Consider the following 18,870-nt stretch of genomic DNA (forward strand, 5'->3'; position numbering starts at 1 on the left):
AGATAAATTAGTGCAGAGGAAATGTAAGAGTTGGTTCTCAGACTGTTCAAATTTAATTGGTCATTATATAAACAACCAGCTGCAGACTTCTCAATTAACAGTGGAGAGAGTTGCTTCCCCTCTCATATAGTATGAAACTGTGAGAAAAAGATTCACAAGCTTTCTACCTAATGCACCTGGGATATACTGAGTGAAAATTATTTCACCCACTGCAATTCTTGAAAAATTACTCTTTTATTTTAAAAAATCCTTGTTCCGAAGAATGCTAAGTTCATGCTTGAGGGCAAAAGTTACTTTCCAAAAATTATTTTTAGTTTAGGCAATGCCTGAAGGCCTGACAGCAAATGTAGGACATCTTTATTTGGAATGCAGAGCCAACAGAATAAATTATTCTTCAGAACAAAAATAAGGAACTCAAGATAGTTGGGTTTTTTACCCATCTTTGAATTCCAAATGTCCAGTATTGTTATTCCTCCAACTTTGTTGTAAATCTTCACCCTCCAACCTTTGTTTTCCTATTGATAAGAAACATCCCTCACTCATGCCTTGAATGCTTAAAGGCAGTGTTCCAGGTACCATGGATCCTGCAAAAAGTAATTTCCTAGGATATAGAAAATCTAAATTTCCCAGGTGTCCTAGCAACAAATAAACTATTTCTGTAATACTGATTCTGTTTGTAGAAAGAAGCACTCAGTTGCACAATGAAATTGCACAATTAATGTCTATTGCTAAAGCAGAAGAAGGTTACAGTTCTGACAATTTTGTACTGTAACTGAAAAGCATTTGGAGTTCTAATATACTAATTGGAAATTTATGTACAGGTAGTTCTTGATTTAGGGCCAGTCATTTGGCAATTGTTCAAAGGTAAGATGGACCCGACCCTCCGTAGGGCCTGATTTGAAGTTGTGAAATGTTGGCCAGGCACCCTTCATGGTCATGGTGATTGTGTTTGGGGTTCTTGGAAACCAGCTGGCAATTTCATTCTTTTGCAATGTCCCACAGTCGTGTGCCATTTACTTCCATTTTCCAGCAAAATGGCCTTTGCGGACAAAGGATTCATTTAAGGACCACTACAAAAAAAGGTAAATTAAATAGGGCACAATCATATGTTGACCCATTTAACAACCAGCATGACTTATGATCTTAACTCCAGGCTTAATTACTCTCAAAAGTTGAGGACTACATGTATCCCCGACAAATTCATAAGACAGGAAGGAGAAAAAAAATATCTGAGAAAGATGATATTAACGAAAGCACTGTTAACACTCCATAGGAAATAAACTATGAGAACAGCATTTTGTCACTTTCCTCTGCTTAAATGCCACATAAAGAGGTCTTTTGGCAGCAAACAGGAGCATCTTCCAAGAATAAAGTTTTTTGGATAATGAAATCAGTATGAAGGTTCAGACTTGCACTTAACAATGGCAAAGATATGCCCTGGCAACAATTTTTTTCTGCCAAGTCCCCTTTCTCCCACCCCTCCGTTCATAAGCGCAAAGCCTTCAGCGCATTTCCCATAGCATCTCAGTATGAAGGCATTTTTCCCCCTTAACCTGACCTCGCTGAAAGGCAGCCCCGAGTGTACAAAATCTGTCGATTTAGGCACTCATTATCATATAGCAATGTTTGTCAACTTTAAGAGGTGTGGACTTCAACTCCCATGCTGGATGGGGACTTGTTGAAGTCCATACATCTTAAAAGTTGCCAAGGTTGAGAAACCTTGCCATACAGAGGAAAATCAAGCCACTCCAGTAGCTGAGCAGAGGCACCCAAGGCAGGATAGGGATCAGCAAACTTCTTGCTCTAATTTTCTGCCGATTCCAAGACAGATGAAGTGCACTTCAATTCAGCCCCCAAGATAAACACACCAAGTTTCCCCACTACCTGTTAAAAACTTGGAACCTTGTTTATATTGCATTGTTTTTCTTCTCTCTCAATAGCTCTCACTTTGCAGCAGACCACAACCGTTCTCACCGGGCTGTAGCTAAGAGGACTCTACTACGAGAGGTATGAAGTTTGTTCCTGTCGACAAGGGAGCAGCCTGCCAAAAGTGGGGTGAAGGTGTGTGTGTGTGGGGGGAATGCACACTTCAAAATAATGGAAAACCTATTTGGCATTTTAAAGGCAGCTCAAAATAAGGGGGGACTTCTCTCCTCTGTTCCAAGGACCTGGTGGGCTCAGGAAGCCCACGGTGATGCAACCCCAAAAGCCCCTGCCCGCCGAGAATAAGAAGGGGAGGTGGACTCCGTGTTGACTACAACAGACTCCTAGGCAAATCCACACCTGAAGGCTCCTCCTTTAAGGCCTGGGCTTCTGTGGAGCCGCCCCATTCCCTCATAAGAGGGGACTCAGGAGAGGCTTCTACCTTCCGCTTCTTTCTCAGAGGAGTTGGAGGCTAAACACAGACGAAACGCCGCAGCCAAAGAACTACGACAGGGTGAGCTAAAAGTTGCCTGCTTGATTCAGGCCCGGATTCGGGAGCGCGCAGAAGAAGAGCGCGGTTGCAGTTGTTCTGGGCGGCCGAAATGGAAGCCTGGGATCGACGACCTTTTCCCTTCCCCAACCTGTGTTTGCAGCCCGAAAATGTCGAGAAATGGGAAAAGGAGGGAATCTAGCTTTAAGTTTTACGCGTTCTTTTCCTTCTTATGTGCCTGCGTGGTAGCCGCTCTTGTCACAGCCCACTTGGCTTGTTAATGCATTACTGCATATTGTTTTATGCAATAGGGAATTGCTGAAGAGAATTACTGAAATGGAAGGGGCGGAACCATGAGGAAGTTACAATGGGAGTAAACTGTATTCTTCATTCTGACATGCATATAGTCTCGAAAGCAGAACTTTTGGGTCAGGTGTTGGCACAGATACCAAAAGGGAAAGTAAGCGTCTGGTAAGGCTGCTAATCTGAAAATAAGGGTATTTTATAGGTTACCGTGGATCATCCAGCATATTTGGTCTTTCTGTGTATCCTGGACCAATGCAGCTACTAATGCTCTTCTGGCAATAATCTTCTGCCTTTACTTGACATGCAGAAAATTTGCATTTAGCCCAACTTTATCTTAATAACAGCAACAACAGTAATAACAATAACATAAGAAATGGACATATTTATCTGTATAACAAATATAGAGATATCTGAATGAAGGAAGCTCCTTAAACATAATGTAGACTACATGCAAATTAACATGGCTAATTTACTCATTGACTACTTGCTCACAAGAAGCAATAATTTGCCTATATGGATGAATAGTTTTAATCCAGTACAAGAAAAGATTTTATAATGAGATTATACAAACTACCCACAATCGTAAGATGAGCAGCATATAAATTAAATGAGAAAAGACTCTACAGCAGCAATTTAAAACCAATCAAATTGTGCAACAAACCTTCATGTCCCAAACTTCTTTCACCAGTTGCCTGAAAATGTTCTGCCCAGTCTTCACCTACATACTGTAGAATAGGGATTATTTTTAGGGATAATAAAATAGTATTGAAAATATAGATGACAATATTATAAACCAGTGATGTAATTGCATTTGGAAGATTGTGTGCAGTTATGGTCACCGCACCTCAAAAGGGATCTAAGGCTTATAGAAGATTTGGGGGAGAGCATATAGATGATCAAGAGGCTAGAGCAGTTTCCTTATTAAGAACGGTTGTAGTTTGAAATTGAATCCTGGAATAATTAGGATCAGTAAAAGGATTGTAGTTTTACATAATGTGTAATTAAACTTGAGATTTGCTATGTGATGTGGTGCTGCTACCATCTTGGCTGGCTCAAAAAGTGGGACTAGTTCAAGGAATACATGGGAATCAATGGCTACTAGTCTTAATGGAAATGTGACTGTCTATGGAGGCCATCTTCTGAGAGACTAGGGGACCTCTTTGTGTACTTAGTTGGCCGCTGTGAGAAGAGTGGAAAGTTAGGGGATGGATAGATCCAATCTACCTGGATGCTGCTTATAATCTATGTTCTTAAAAAGACTCAATTTGAGGAAGAATGAATGAGCAAGACAGAATAATATTGACCTCGCCTGACTGTGACTGAATTGTGAAACTCATTCTTGTCCATAACAAAAAAAAATGTTTGTTTTATATATAAACAAAATGTTGTAGATATCATTGATTTTTTTCTATGGCTCATGATCTTGATCTTTGCCATCTCATTGTATGTCCAAATACTTCTAAAGATGTGCTTTAAGTGAACATTTTGTTTGTCCCTCATCTGTCTGTTCTAGCCCAGGGGTCTTCAAACTTGACAGCTTTAAGAATTGTGAACTTCAACTTCCAGAATTCCTCCTCCAGTCATGTTAGTTCAGGAATTCTGGGAGTTGAAGTCTACAAGTCTTAAACTTGGCAAGTTAGAAGACCCTTGTTCTAGCCCGATGTATTCTCAGCAATCTTCTCCAGCACTACAGTTCAAAGATATTGATATTTCTTGATAGAACCTTTCTGATAGTACAAGTCAACAGACCTACAATTCTCAGGTACAGGTAGTCTTCGACTTACAACAGTTCATTTAGTGACCGAAGTTACAATGACACTGGAAAAAAATGACTTATGACCATTTCTCATATTTACAACCATTGTAGCAGCAGCATGGTCATGTGATTAAAATTCAGACATTTGGCAATTGATTCATATTTAAGACAGTTACAGTGTCTCAGGATCATGTGATCTCCTTTTGCAACCTTCTGACAAGTAAAGTCAGTGAGAAAACCAGATTCACTTAGCAACTGTATTACTATCTTAACAATTGCAGTGATTCACTTAACAATGGGTGCAAGATAGATTGTAAAATGGAGCAAAACTCATTTAACAAGTGTTTCATATAATAACAGAAATTTGGGGCTCAAACTGAGGTAATTTGAGAACTACCTGTAGTTCTCTACAGAAAGGGTACTTCATTTCCAAAACCAACCAAGGCCAATTCAGTGGTGCTACAGTATAAACTATGGTCTGGTTATTCATATAACATAAACTTTAATTTATACAATTTGCTGCCAAGAGGTGTGGAGGTGGCCATGACATGGAAAGTCCTAAATAGACTTAGACAATCTTAGTAAGAATGAGTTATACTTCCAAAGTTTGGATAATAATTGTTGGGAACAAATAGAAAAATCACAAGATGTTCATGTGAGCTTTTAAGCAATATGCATCTATCCACCACTGAAAAGAGAACGACTGGACAGACTCTTGCTCAAATTCTACAACACTCTTATATTTAAATTTTCACATGAATATTGAAGTATCCCAAAGGTATAACACATTTAACAGGTGGTTTTTAATTTCTGTTGGTCGCATGCATAAACTTATAAGTAGTGCATTTCAAACTATGTTTATTCCATGGTTTCTAAAAATACTATTTTTCTTGGCAAAAAGACTGCAACAACTTCAGACAGTTTATCTAGAAATTCTTAGAGGAGATACATGTATAAATGAGATTACTTTTCTCTCTTTTTGTCATTCTCAGTTTTAAATTACCTATACAAAAAGATGGGTGCACACAACCTTGCAATTTATATTAGAAACAAAGGAAATTGAAGTTTGCTTCCCAATCTTATTTGAAATCAGTATCTTATCTGAAGCCAGTAGCTGAAAAAGAAAATAATATAGTGAGAGTTATAGGAAAATGTTGCAATAAATTATGCATATGAAAATGGAACAAAACAAGAAGCAGAGTGTTTGATTGTTGCAAATCGTAAAAATTGCCAAGAGTCAGGTGGCATATAAGTTTAACAAATTAATGTAATTTATTCTTAATTATTAAAAAACACCCAGTTTTTGGTCAATATTTTAAGAAGTGGCCTAAGTTCTTTTGTCGCTTCAAATTCCATTACTGTCTCAATTGCTAACTGCTAGACAACAAAAAGCTCAATATTAATCTTGTTGACATAACTTCCAAATGATTACTATATTTTGTGTGTAATTATTGTAATATCCTTGAGTCATTATTGAAGGCATAATCATATTACTGTGCATAAGGATTCTAAGTAGAACTGAATACCCTCAAAACGACGCTATAGAGTACTGCACACGAGAACAACTAGACACAAGAACAGTTTTTTCCCAAACACCATCACTCTGCTAAACAAATAATTCCCCCAACACTGTCCAACTATTTACAAAGTCTGCACTAGTATTATTGTTAATCTTCTCATCACTCCTTATCACCCCTCCCCTCCCATTGTGACTCTATGACTGTAACTTTGTTGCTTGTATCCTTATGATTTATATTGACTGTTTCCTGGTATGATTTGATTGCTTATGCCTATTTGATTGCTCCATGACTATTATTAAGTGTTGTACCTTATGATTCTAGACTCTGATGAATGTATCTTTTCTTTTATGTATACTGAGAGCAATTGCACCAAGACAAATTCCTTGTATGTCCAATCACATTTGGCCAATAAAGAATTCTGTATTCACCGATACCTGTACTAAAGGAAGGGATGGTGAGGCTATATTTTATAGGCAGTCATGGGTTTTTATATTTAACATATTTAAAACCACATAGGAAGCCTTAGAAATTTCAGCTCCTAAAATGTTTGCACATCAGGCTTTTGGCAACATGACTCACAAGTATTAAGTATCTGATTACTAGTTCATTTCATGCTAATTCATGTAGTCAATATAAGTCAGGGAGAAAGCTACAGAGGGCAAATGAGAGGTGAGAGAAAGAGGAACAATGTGAGGTATATCCCAACATCATGCTAACCATAATAGGATTATAACCTAAATCAAGACGTTGTTTAGTCATGGGTTATTGCTTAGTGCCATCAGCCCACTGAAACTAATTCAACAAATCATAATTATGCAAATCATGGCATAGTTTGATTGATGAATCCTATCTATGGCTGTGTTCATACATCCTGCTAAACCCTAACATAAGTAAAACCTAATCTAGGTTTTACCATGCTATAGGCATCTGCGATTGTGAATAATCTACAATTCTATGAAACTGTGGAAACCTTCATTCAGCATCATTGTATGAACTACGGTGAAGATTTTTTCATCCAATGGCAAATGGAGCATTGGTTTCTGAGGTTGTATTGACCTTAGAGCAGATGTGTCAAACTCATGTCATCATGTCATGTGACATATGACTTTTTCCCCCTTCGCTAAATGGGGTGGGTGTTGCCAGAGTGTGACACATTTGGCCCATGGGCCACAAGTTTGACATTCTTTCCTTAGAGAAACCTTAAGTAAGCAGATAATTCTTGAATATCAATATTTCTGTTGGCCAATGATGCCCAATGATTTGTTTTCCTTTCTTGTCCAACTCGGGTCTTGAATTAATATGTGGCATAAATGGCAGAGAAGGTTAAGATTATCATTGAAAGTTAATCTGCATAAGGCAGAGGTATTGATGATGGGTAACCAAATGTTCTCAGAGCATAGTAATGATCTTATATATCACACCTTGCTTCTAAATAGCACATGTCTTATTTTATTATCATTACAATAATCCTGTAATATAAGTTGGGTTGACTGGAAGCTTGAATTCTCTTCGCCCAGTTCAGAATTTTAAACACAATGGCTCCATCTAAGTTTTGATATTGGCATGGTTCTTAAAATTTGCTTAGAAAGTACAGCAGCTGCCTCTGTACATTTCATCTTTCAGGAGTCCCTGGATCTGCTTGCTTTTGCTAAAGTTAAACACAACTTTGGTTTACGTCTCTATTGTCCATGTCTTGTAACATTGTAATAACCTGAATCTGTATCTGTACAAACACTGAAATGCCAATTAAACCTATTTGTATGATGGGCTAGTAAAACTAATAACACAATAAAAGAGAAATCTAGTTTCCTTGTGATTATTAGTTTAGTTTCCTTGCAATTTCCTTGCAATACGTCCTAAATTCTAATAATAATAGGGACATATTTGATATACACATAGGCTACACTAGATAACTCTGCCCTTTGAGTCATTGTTTCAGAGATATTTCCTTATCAGATTCTTCAATGCCTTCAACAATGGCAGAGCTTCTAATATACTTGAAAAGTTCTCAAAAATTCAGGGAGATATTCAGAGAAGTATCTGCTTTGAAAGTAACAACGTTGAACAGCACAGTTGGTCATCAGAAATTGACCACAGGAATTTTTTTTATGACATGTTGTATTATCTCATAAAGTGCTTTATGATAATTTTTATGCCATAAAATGTTTTATAAAATTTGCCAAATTTCAATTCCGTGGGAGTAATGGATCCTGGATTTTGGATGTACTCTGTAAGTTGGCCCATTTGAGGAATCTTGGTTCAAAACATTTTGCCCTGTGATTCTCTGTTTCACCAGTTAAAGGTTACAGACACGAGAATTTTAGTAGTGTACAGGTAGATGAAGATGGTGCTACTATTATGTAACTTTCTCTGCCAACATGACACATGCAATCAGATATTACGGCTTCAAAACTAAATCAGCCTCAAAGATTATGGCTTTCAAGCAGCATTAGAAACCTGTATGTTATACAATCCAAGCATCCTGAGTTAAGGTCACAGGAAGCAAACAAACATTTATTTGTCAGCTTAATAAGAAACGATTGATATTTTCTATTAGGCTCTCTGCATTCCATTGAAATATCAAGCAAGAAAAGCATGCACCCTCAGACTTTTATGTTGCTGTCAAATTCTTTCCTAACATTGCCTGACATGATTATTGTGCCGTTGACTATCAATTTGAACTGCTTCTCGACTGCTTAGTTTTGTTTGGATGTATTTTAATTGTTTATGAGTTTTTCTTGTGAACTGTATTGATTATTATGTAAATAAAAATAAGCTGCACTCTGATGAAATTGATTGGAGTTTTTGGCATTTGTGGTGATCAATGCAGATATTGGATGGAGATTTCATTAATTCCAAGACTGGCATGTAAATAAAGACAATCTCAACATCAAAGAGTTTATATTTAATATTTAGATATTGAGTTCTCGATCATTAATAAACTTTTAGTTATCAATAAGGCAGTCTTCGGTGCATTTGGTACAATATGTGCCTGGATTTAGGCTAGGTTGTTCTAAATATGTTTCTATCAGAAATAGAATAAGAACTGTTGGAAATAGAATTCAATGCTTTAGAAATAGAATAAGAATTCAATGCTTTATTCTTGCATCTTGCACAGTACGAACATCCGCTGTTATCATCTCTATTGTGCCATGTCTTATGGCCAAAAGTATAAATCAGATGCTTTCTTCATCTGGAGGAAAACCTCTCCAGTGATTCTCCACTGTTCTTTTTCCTTCATCCCACAGAAAGAGCTGGGAAGTTCCAGGTTTTGAAAACAGTCTTCTGAAAGCAGGAGACTTTTGGTCTTTAAATATTCTGGCCTTTCAAGAAAGGCTCAGTTATGAAAGCATTTGTGTGTAGAATTATTTCAAAATTCTCTATAACCCCAAAACTACTCAGCTATTCAGTGGGGTTGTTAGTGAATTCTCCCTCACCTTTTTTGCTAGGCACTATAAAGGAGGAAAGCATGGATCAAGCCATCAGTCAACAATCATTCCATTCCCAAGCCCCTCAGCCTTACATCATCCTTCTACCATGACTAGAGGAGGATTTCCTACCAATAGTGATATTGGGAGGGTATCAAAGCCAGGAAGCAACTGCCTTGTGTAACAATCATTCTGCATATATGAAGTTACGACTTCATGATTTGGAAGCAAGCTGGAACAAAAGTAATAATGCAGGATAACGATTATCAGTAGGAACAGCAAATTCATGGTGGTATTGTTTTCTGCTGACTGAAAGATTGAATTATTTTAATTTTGTAGCAGAGAAAGGCCCTGTATTAGTCATATTTTAGGACTATCTGCCTATGGAGATTCTCTGGCCATGTTTGTCCCAAAGACATTTCATTTCATTTTGTTTGAAGGTGTTTCATTTCTCATCCAAGAAGCTTGTTCAGTTCAGTCTTCAAGGAAAAACAAAAGAAGTCCAGTTGCCTTTTGCGAAAAGCATCTTTGGGGTTTAGGATTATCTGTTCATGTTCAACTTCTCAACTTTTTCTCTCATCCCCTTTGAAACAGTCTTCTCTTTTTCAACTTCACCATCGTGTTTAAGAATGTATTTCACTTCAGTTTTGATAAAGCTTTTTGAATGTACTGAATTATTATATTATGGTAAATAATATTCCTTTTTCTGCTCCAAATTTATCCATTGCTTTCTTATTGGCTACCAGAGGCTATTGGGGTGTGGTGGGGGGAGTGGAGCATTGAATGATGAAAGCAGCATATACATTCTCTTGGGCATTGCATCATGTTTCACAAAAGGAGTGAGTCTGAATGACAAAAACTCAACACTGCTTTTGATATTTTGAGGGAAATGTTAATCATATGAAACACTCCACAGTTCTTGATTTGCAAAACCCAACAGGGAGAATATCAGATTTTGAAACCTAGGAAGCCAGAAAGGGTAAGAACAATTGGATGATTAGAAGAAAGGAAAGGAGATTTGTACATTCTATTCGGCTACATCCAACTAATTTCTGTCTGTAAAATATTCCTAGGATATTCTAAGAAGAGAAAAAGCATTGTGTCTGCTTCCTTTTCACACCAGTCTCACTGGAAAAAGAGGTGGCTGTCCCCACTTAAGGCTTCCATTTTGAGTGTTTTACACATATGCTTGTACATGCAACTCAAAGCAACCCATTAGCAAGACTAACTTTTCTTTAAAAAAAAGAATTAGTTCTCTACATTTACAAAGTGGAGAGAGAAAATCTATACACCGCAATGTTCTATTTATTTCAAATATTTTTGTTGATTTAAGTGAAGAAATTGCTTTTTTATTTGCATCATCTGGATGGGAATGGGATAATGGATAAATTAAAGAAAATACTAATTTAGGGAAGAGTAAAAATTAATCAAATAATACTGGGATAAGTGAAAATTAACTGGCTACTTTATTTGTTGAATTGGATAGGAGATTGACATCCTTCAGTAAAACATAAATATTGCTAATTTCTAGTCTGTATGAATCTATGTCAATGTGTGCACATATTATGCAAATTTGAGTTCAAGAGTCTTTTTAGGATTGAATAATGTATGATAGCCTGTTCTCAGATGGATATAAACAAATAGGGGCAGATAGTGGATCAGCTTGTTACAAAAGAAGGTGGAAACTCTCTCTTTTTCTTGTCCAAAAGAGAGTGTGTCTATCCTTTACATCAAATGGACTGAAAAGAGAAACATAAGAATTTAAAATTTGAAGGTGTTCATTATTCAGTGTGAATTGTATATCTTTGCAACCCAGAAAAATTTCCCACAGATTGCTCCCAGATGGGACTTATAATTGCATTCTTCTTTCTTCATTATTCATTCATTTCCTAAGGTTATGACAATCACAAATCAGCTCTAAATGGGATACATTCCAGCAGAGGTGGGATTCAAATTTCTTAACAACCAGTTCTGTGGGTGTGACCTAATTTGTGGGTGTGGCTCGGTCATGTGACTGGGTGGTCATGGCTTGCTGACTGGGCATGGCTTCGTGGTCATGTGACTGGGTGGGTATGGCTTCTATGTAAATGTTATTAAATATTTATGTAAATATTGAATTTTTTTATTTTTTAAAAAGAAACTTTTACCCAAAAGCAAGCAAAGCAGGCAGGCAGTTGGAGTTGCTCACAGAATCACAGATTAATTTAAAGATCTACCTATCTGCAATCGGCTACCTGAGTCTGTCACATAAAATTTGCTTGCAAGCAAACTCATAAAATTTGCTAGCAAGCAAACTCACAAAATTAACTCACAACCCACCATGTATGTAAATATTGATTTTTTTATTTAAAAAAGAACAACTTTTACCCAAAAGCAAACAAAGCATGCAGGCAGATTGAGTTGCTCACAGAATCACAATTTAGAGATCTATCTGTCTGCAATTGTCTACCTGAGTTTGCACTGAAAAGCTTCAGTCCTAAGGAAGATTCGGCTCTGCTTTTAGATTAGCTGGAAGCAAGAAATCCAAGGATTTCCTGCTTTCTAGCTAATCTAAATCTCTCAGCAGAACAGAACAGCTGATGGTTGGGGGGAAAAAAATGAAAAATAGCAATTCACCAAACCAGGCAAGTTGGATGGCTTGCATGCCAGGTAAGGAGTGAGTGGGCAGGGAGGGGCGGAGCCAGCCAGTGGAGCAATTTGCTGCTTCTCCGGACAATCGTGTGTGCAGCGTTTGCAAGAAATCATCAGCTGTGCCGCCTGGACAACCGACCAGCGCTGTGCTCGGGTGTGCAACGTTTGAAAATCTTCTTGTTTCCTGCTTTTTCAACCTCAGCTGTGCCGTGCAAAGCAGCCGAGGAGAGTAAAACAGGGAATAAAGGACAGCCTAGAGCCCGGGCAGGCCAAACACCAAACTGGTTCGGTGTCAGCTGCTCTTTGCAGCTACAGGTTCTATAGAACTGGGCCGAACTGGTAGCATCCCACTCCTGCATTCCAGTCTTGTGGCGATTTAAAATATAAATATACACTATACCTTAATATGCGACAATATAATAAATAATATAAATAAATCATATCAAGCTGTGGAAAAACTATACTGAAAACTGAGAAGTTGCAAAAAATAACAGCTAATCTAATGCCCAGACTAAATATGAGTTTTGATGATCTAACTAGACAGGCCACAACTAACTATAAGATCCAATTATTGTGATACAACAGCAAGTTATATTGATGGCAGCAGGAGAGGGAAGCCTCTTTGAGTAATGTTCTCAGTAGCTAGAAGTTTCTTTGATTTATGTTTCTAGTTCTTTGAAGTAACAATACAAGTTCTCCATGACGAATGTAGAGTTTGACTAAAAAAAAAGGTTCATACCTGCCAAGGAAAAGGATCGTGCATAGACTGAACTTTAGTAACTCACAAACTCATTATAACACAATAACCACACCTCTTGAACATGAGAATGAGCATCAACAAGTTTATGCTAGGAATATTATGGGATGCTATGAAGTGTTAAATGGTTCATATAAAGTTACTGAGCATCTGTGCTATATCACAAACGAGTCAAATGACAGATCTTGCTAACGTTTACAGTTAACAATTTATTCCTCTTCTTTGGAGGGAAGAAATATGGAAGCTTTGCTATGATTGCAAGACAATGAGTGTAGTTAAGTCTACCCACTTTTCTTCAAGGATTTTTGGTGGTCTTGTGTCCAAACAAATGTCAAGGCCTATGTATCTTCATATCACATTTGCCACCATATCAGGCCTTTAACTATTATACTAACCAATCTGCTGAACCCCATACCTGCTCAATGGGAGTCTTTGGACATCATTTTCTTGGATTTTATTTCTAACTTTCATGTGAGAATGATCTGAATTCCATTCTGTCCTGGCTGTTGCTGATGTGGTTCTCTTGAGTTCTTTGACTCTTCATGAAATTTCAGTTTGCTCATCAATCTCCAAACATTTAATAAATGCTACTTTAACTAATAGTACCAGGAAAAACAAGTAGTTAATAGTATCAGGACTATTCAATCCATCAATCCTTAGAACCCTGATGTGACATATTTTGGGAAATTCAGAAGAAAGGGTGTCTTTTAAATTACTACTTTAGCCTGAAGATTCTCAGCTAAATTTGGAATGAAACTCAATAAAATCGGACGTGTCCTCTTGTGGGATAGGATACTATTTTCTGCTAATGCTTTATGGAATGTGGTTGCAACTCTTTGTCAAGAGCATAGGTAGGCAATTGATGGGTCACATGTCAGTCTGTTGGTCCCTTTTTCCATCCTTCAGGATCCCCCAAGATTGCATCAGCAAAACATGTAGAAGATTGCCAGATTATGGTAACTGTCAATGTCAAGTACTTTGGCAGCGGTGGGCTATCAGTTTAAGTCCCCAAAATGTAAACAAAAAGGGCCATAAATATCCACCTCATTTCCTTTATGACATGGTGTTACTGCTACATGTCTTCAAGCCCTTGAAGATGGAAGAACTTCATTTAAGGTATATAAGTACAAACTACAAAAAGATTGCTTCCTCCATCTGCTGTGTGATAAGGTGTCATGCTAATGTTATTAATGGAGGCCTTTCAAGAAGATTGCACAATAAACTATAATTAAGTCAGATTTCAGTTTGACAGCATGGGAAGACCATGATTGATAATGACATTGCTGCAACAGCTATGAAAGATAATCAGAAACCCCCTGAGACCAACAAATAAATAAATACAAATAAGTTCTGCACAATGCTGATCCAGTTTCAGTAATGTGATATGTAATTTATTTTATTTGATTATCAAATTTATTAGCCAACCATTTTATCACAGGGTAATAACAATTGTTTTTAAAATCATATATGTTTCCCTGAAATTAATGCAAATCTCTAGTCTATAAAAGGTATTGAAAATTAGCCTGATATACAGATGAAGAAACCTTACAACTATTTAACTGCAGTCCAACGCATTCCACCATTTCCAGAAAAGTTTCCCAGCAAATTTCAGAATTTGCTATCTATTTTTTCAGCTTCAGGGGAACATTTTGCTAAGAGATGCTTAAGAATACCCAAGAAATGCCTTTATTACTGCTATGTAATTTGACAATTTGATTACTTTTGAATCCCAGTACAAAAAACTGGCAGAAAAAGAGACAGGATATCACACATGACAACTTTCACAGCAAGTAACAGTTTCTTGCATTATCCAACTTACCTCAGGGTTGATAAACTTTTTGACAGACCAGAGGCCTTTTCATTGTTTCGTTTCAGTGTTGAGTTGGCAAATACAATGTAGTGTGTTAATCTTTTGCCAGATATGCTTTGCTTGCAGTTCTGTTGGAAGAAGCAGAGCAAATCAAATGAAAGTCCCTAGACTCCCAAAGATGATGTGTTTTGCTTTTGCCTGAATACTTTTTTTTTTCATGTCTTATTGTTATGAACGCTATTTTTCAGGATGGCCTGTTGAGGTTCCCCAACTGGATGATCCTTGTGATCACAGGAATTCCTACATTTTTTCAGCTGCTCTCAATATTTATAACAGAAGTAGAAGTTAGAGCAATATCTGAGGAGATTGAAGGCAAAGAAGGATAAAGACATGAAGAAAGGCAGGCTTTCTTCATTGGAAGCTCTGGCAAAATCTATGGTCACATGAAAATTGCAAGAGCTATAGTTGGCTTGACATGGATAAGTAGATAATATTCTCAGCTACTGAGGTATATACAGGTAGTCCTCGACTTACAATCACAATTGAGCCCAAAATTAATGTTGCTAAGTGAAACATTTGTTAAGTTTTGCCCCATTTTACGATCTTTCTTGCCACAGTTGTTAAGTGAATCATTGCAGATGTTAAGTTAGTAACATTAAGTAAATCTAGCTTTCCCATTGATTTAAGAAGGTCACAAAATCTGATCCTGAGGCACTCCGTCTGTCATAAATATGAACCAGTTGCCAAACATTGGAATTTCGATGACCAAGAGGATGCTGCAATGGTTGTAAGTGTGAAAATCTGTCATAAGTCACTTTTTTCCAGTGCCGTTGTATCTTGGAAAAGTCACTAAAGGAACTGTTATAAGTTGTGGACTAACTGTATATGGGACGCGGTTCGAAAGCATGTAAAAATGCAAGTAGGAAAAAAAACAAGGGACCACTTTGTTCCATGCACCTTCGGTATTTAGTCCTGCCAGCCACATGACCATGAAGAAGCCTTTGGACAGCGCTGGCTCTTCAGCATTGTAACTGAGATGAGCACCATCCCCTAGAGCCAGAAAGGACTAGCACGTTTGTGCGAGGGGAAGCTTTACCTTTACCTGTATAAAAAAGATGATTAAATATGATACCTGTCAAACTTTTCAAGCTATCCATACTGCATACCTAAGGGACTAGAGAAATCGGTACACAAAACCCAAGAGACCATGTGTTCTAGTCCTACCTTAGACATGAAAGCGGGCTCAGTGTCTTTGGGCTAGTCAGTTTCTTTCAGCCAACCCGCCTCACAGGGTTATTAATGTGGGGAAAATAGGAGGAAGAACGAATATTAAGTATGCTTACCAGCTTAAGTTATTTATAAAAATAATAAAAGTAGGATAAAAGTAAATAAAGTAAATAAAAATAACAGTCCTATATCCTAAAATGGGGGTCTCCAACCTTGGCAACTTTAAGACTTGTACACTTCAGCTCCCAGCATTCTTTGCTGGCTGAGGAATTCTGGGAGTTAAAGTCTACAAGTCTTAAAGTTGCCAAGGTTGGAGACCCCTGCCCTAAAAGGTTCCTGCAACTTTGTATTATTTATAACTAGTACTAATTAAGTTTCATTATCATTGTCAAATTCTTTAGAACTAACATACTTTTTTAAAAAACAATTCCCCTCATCAACCTCTTCTTCCACAAGTTGATGTTTATTTTTTGTAATGCACAGAAAATAAGTTTCTTCATGCATGGAATGAAGAATTTATGAGAAATACAATGCTTTGTCCTTATATATGCAGCCCTGTTGCCTCACTATTTGGGTCTCAATCTGTTGTACAATGTATGTTGAGGGTTATCTCATTATAGCACATTAAAACAAAAAAGACTGAAGTTGCACGTAGGAATAATGTTTGAATATTTGTTTTTCTAAATATTTATTTTTAATATCAATTTTATATCTGTTGTTTTTTATATCTCGTTTCACTCGATTGTTGTATGCTGCCCCGAAACTCACTTTTAGTGAGATGGACCGCAATACAAATTTGACGAATAAATACTGTAAATACCTTAGAGAATAGAGAATATTTTTTGTAGCTATCTTTTACGCTGTTTTGTCTGGGTAGAGAAAACTTGTCCAGATTCTCATAAACATAGTTAAATTAGTAAACCAGTTCCTGAGCTGTATTTATTCAGTTGTAATGATTGGTGTAATTGAAGGTCCTCTTATTTTTTAATTTATATATTTAAAATATTAATTAATTTAGATGCTACCGAGACAGATTATTAACTAGCTTAGGTTTTTCATAATTATGAGCTTTCATGGGATGGAGGTCCCATTTTTCTCCAGTCTTTGCAAAAGCTTTGCAACAAAGATCACATAAGAGCAGGGACAAGACAATTTGATTTGAATCATAAATAGATGTATATTAAGTAAAAAATAATTTGTATTTGTTCTTACTACACTGCTTATCTATCTTGGGTATACTTCTGTGGATGATTTAGGGAAATTTTTTATTACCATGAAGACCTCTGGGTTGGTATTTTTCATGATCCAGGCTCTCTTAGGGTGTCTGACTTTATATGTAGATGTACTGTATCTTGTTTGTAACACAAATATAAATGGATAAATCTAGCACTGTGAAGTAGAACAGTTCATACCCACCATTTAAAAATGATTGCCTGTTTCTAACAAATCTTAACTGATATCAGTTTTTAAATGCAAGAAAGAGATGAAGTGTTCGGTTTTGGCGATAGTAGAACAGAATAACAACAGAATAATCAGAGAAGCCATAGAAATAAAAACGCCCACACAGCATGAACAAGCGAGATGACACCTCCCGCCTTCCAGCCATTTGGAAACCCACCCTCATGAACAGGCAGTACCTAACATGAAGAAGGACACCAGACCCACACCCATGAGAGCCACACAAGATGCCACCACCACACTTCCATGTGAAAACAGACTCACACCCACTCAGAAGATGAGACACGACCATGGACCAGAAGCTACACTGCAGCTGCATCACTGCCCACTTCAAACCCCTCCGAGCCATACATGAAGCAGGCCGACACCCACTATGGAGATGCAGCGCGACCACGAACTCGAAGCCGGGCAGCAGAAAATCCAGCCAATCAGAACACGACCAACCCCCAACCAATCAAAACACAGCCAGGCCCCCTACCAATGAGAAGACACCCCCACCCAATCAGAACACAGCCAAGCCCCCACCCAATCAAGTCCCACCCCCACTGGCAGTTGGAAGGAAGAAGCAGCTGCAATCTCACATCACTCCGAGAAGCAGAGCCGAAGACAGAGGCGTGATGATGATGAATGAGACTTCATCGAAGCGTTGCCTAGATACTTTGAATCTTACGCGGGAGAAAACCGAACAACCAAAGATCCTATATATATATATATATATATATGTGTGGATCTTTGGTTGTTCGGTTTTCTCAACGTAAGATGCCAAGTATCTAGGCAACGTTCGATGAAGTCTCATTCATCATCTTCAGGCTTCTGTCTACGGCTCTGTGCCTCTCAGAGTAATGTGAGATTGCAGCTGCTTCCTCCTTTAACTGCCAGTGGGGTGGGACTTGATTTGGTGGGGCTTGGCTGTGTTCTGATGGTGTGGGTGTGTTCTCATTGGTAGGGTTTGGCTGTGTTCTGATTGGTTGGGGGTTAGCCGTGTTCTGATTGGTTGGAGGCGTGTTCTGTTCAGGTGGGGGCTTGGTTGTGCTCAGGTTAGTTGCTGGGGATTTGAGCTGGTGAGTTGTGATCTTGCTGTTTGGCTTCTAGTTCGTGGTCCTGCTGCATCTTCATAGTGGGTGTCGGTTTGCTTCATGTATGGCTCGGAGGGGTTTAAAGTGGGTAGTGATGCAGCTGCAGTGCAGCTTCTGGTCCATGGTCGTGTCTCATCTTCTGGGTGGGTGGGAGTCTGTTTTCTACATGGAAGTGTGGTGGTGGCATCTTGTGTGGCTCTCATGGGTGTGGGTCTGGTGTCCTTCTTCATGTTAGGTACTCGTCTGTTCATGAGGCAGGTTTCCAAATGGCTGGAAGGCGGGAGGTGTCGTCTCGTTTGTTCATGCTGTGTGGGCGTTTTTCTATCTCTATGGCTTCTCTGATTATTCTGCTGTTGAAGTGTTCGGTTTTGGCGATAGTTCTGGTATTTTTAAAATCAATTTCATGTCCTGTGGCTTTGAGGTGTTGGACCAGGGAAGAGGTCGTTTTTCTTTTTGATTGAGTTCTTATGTTCTTCAATGCGTGCACT

At 37.9% G+C, this 18,870-nt stretch overlaps 1 protein-coding gene across 4 annotated transcripts in view; it reads left to right on the top strand.

Moving 5' to 3' along the window:
* The first annotated feature begins 2,073 nt into the window (after positions 1 to 2,073).
* CPQ (carboxypeptidase Q) overlaps positions 2,074 to 18,870 on the top strand; it is a 158,364-nt gene continuing 141,567 nt past the window's right edge. For 2 of the 4 annotated variants that reach the window (XR_015743265.1, XM_087931546.1), the window contains exon 1: positions 2,074 to 2,437. The gene's annotated coding sequence lies outside the window, so the exon portion shown is untranslated. The remainder of the gene's footprint in view (positions 2,438 to 18,870) is intronic. The other 2 variants (XM_087931547.1, XM_026705932.2) reach the window with 1 other exon arrangement.

Source organism: Pseudonaja textilis, chromosome 3 (assembly GCF_049901715.1).
Source record: "Pseudonaja textilis isolate UNSWEBS1 chromosome 3, rPseTex1.2, whole genome shotgun sequence".
In the NCBI taxonomy this organism is placed as follows: domain Eukaryota; kingdom Metazoa; phylum Chordata; class Lepidosauria; order Squamata; family Elapidae; genus Pseudonaja; species Pseudonaja textilis.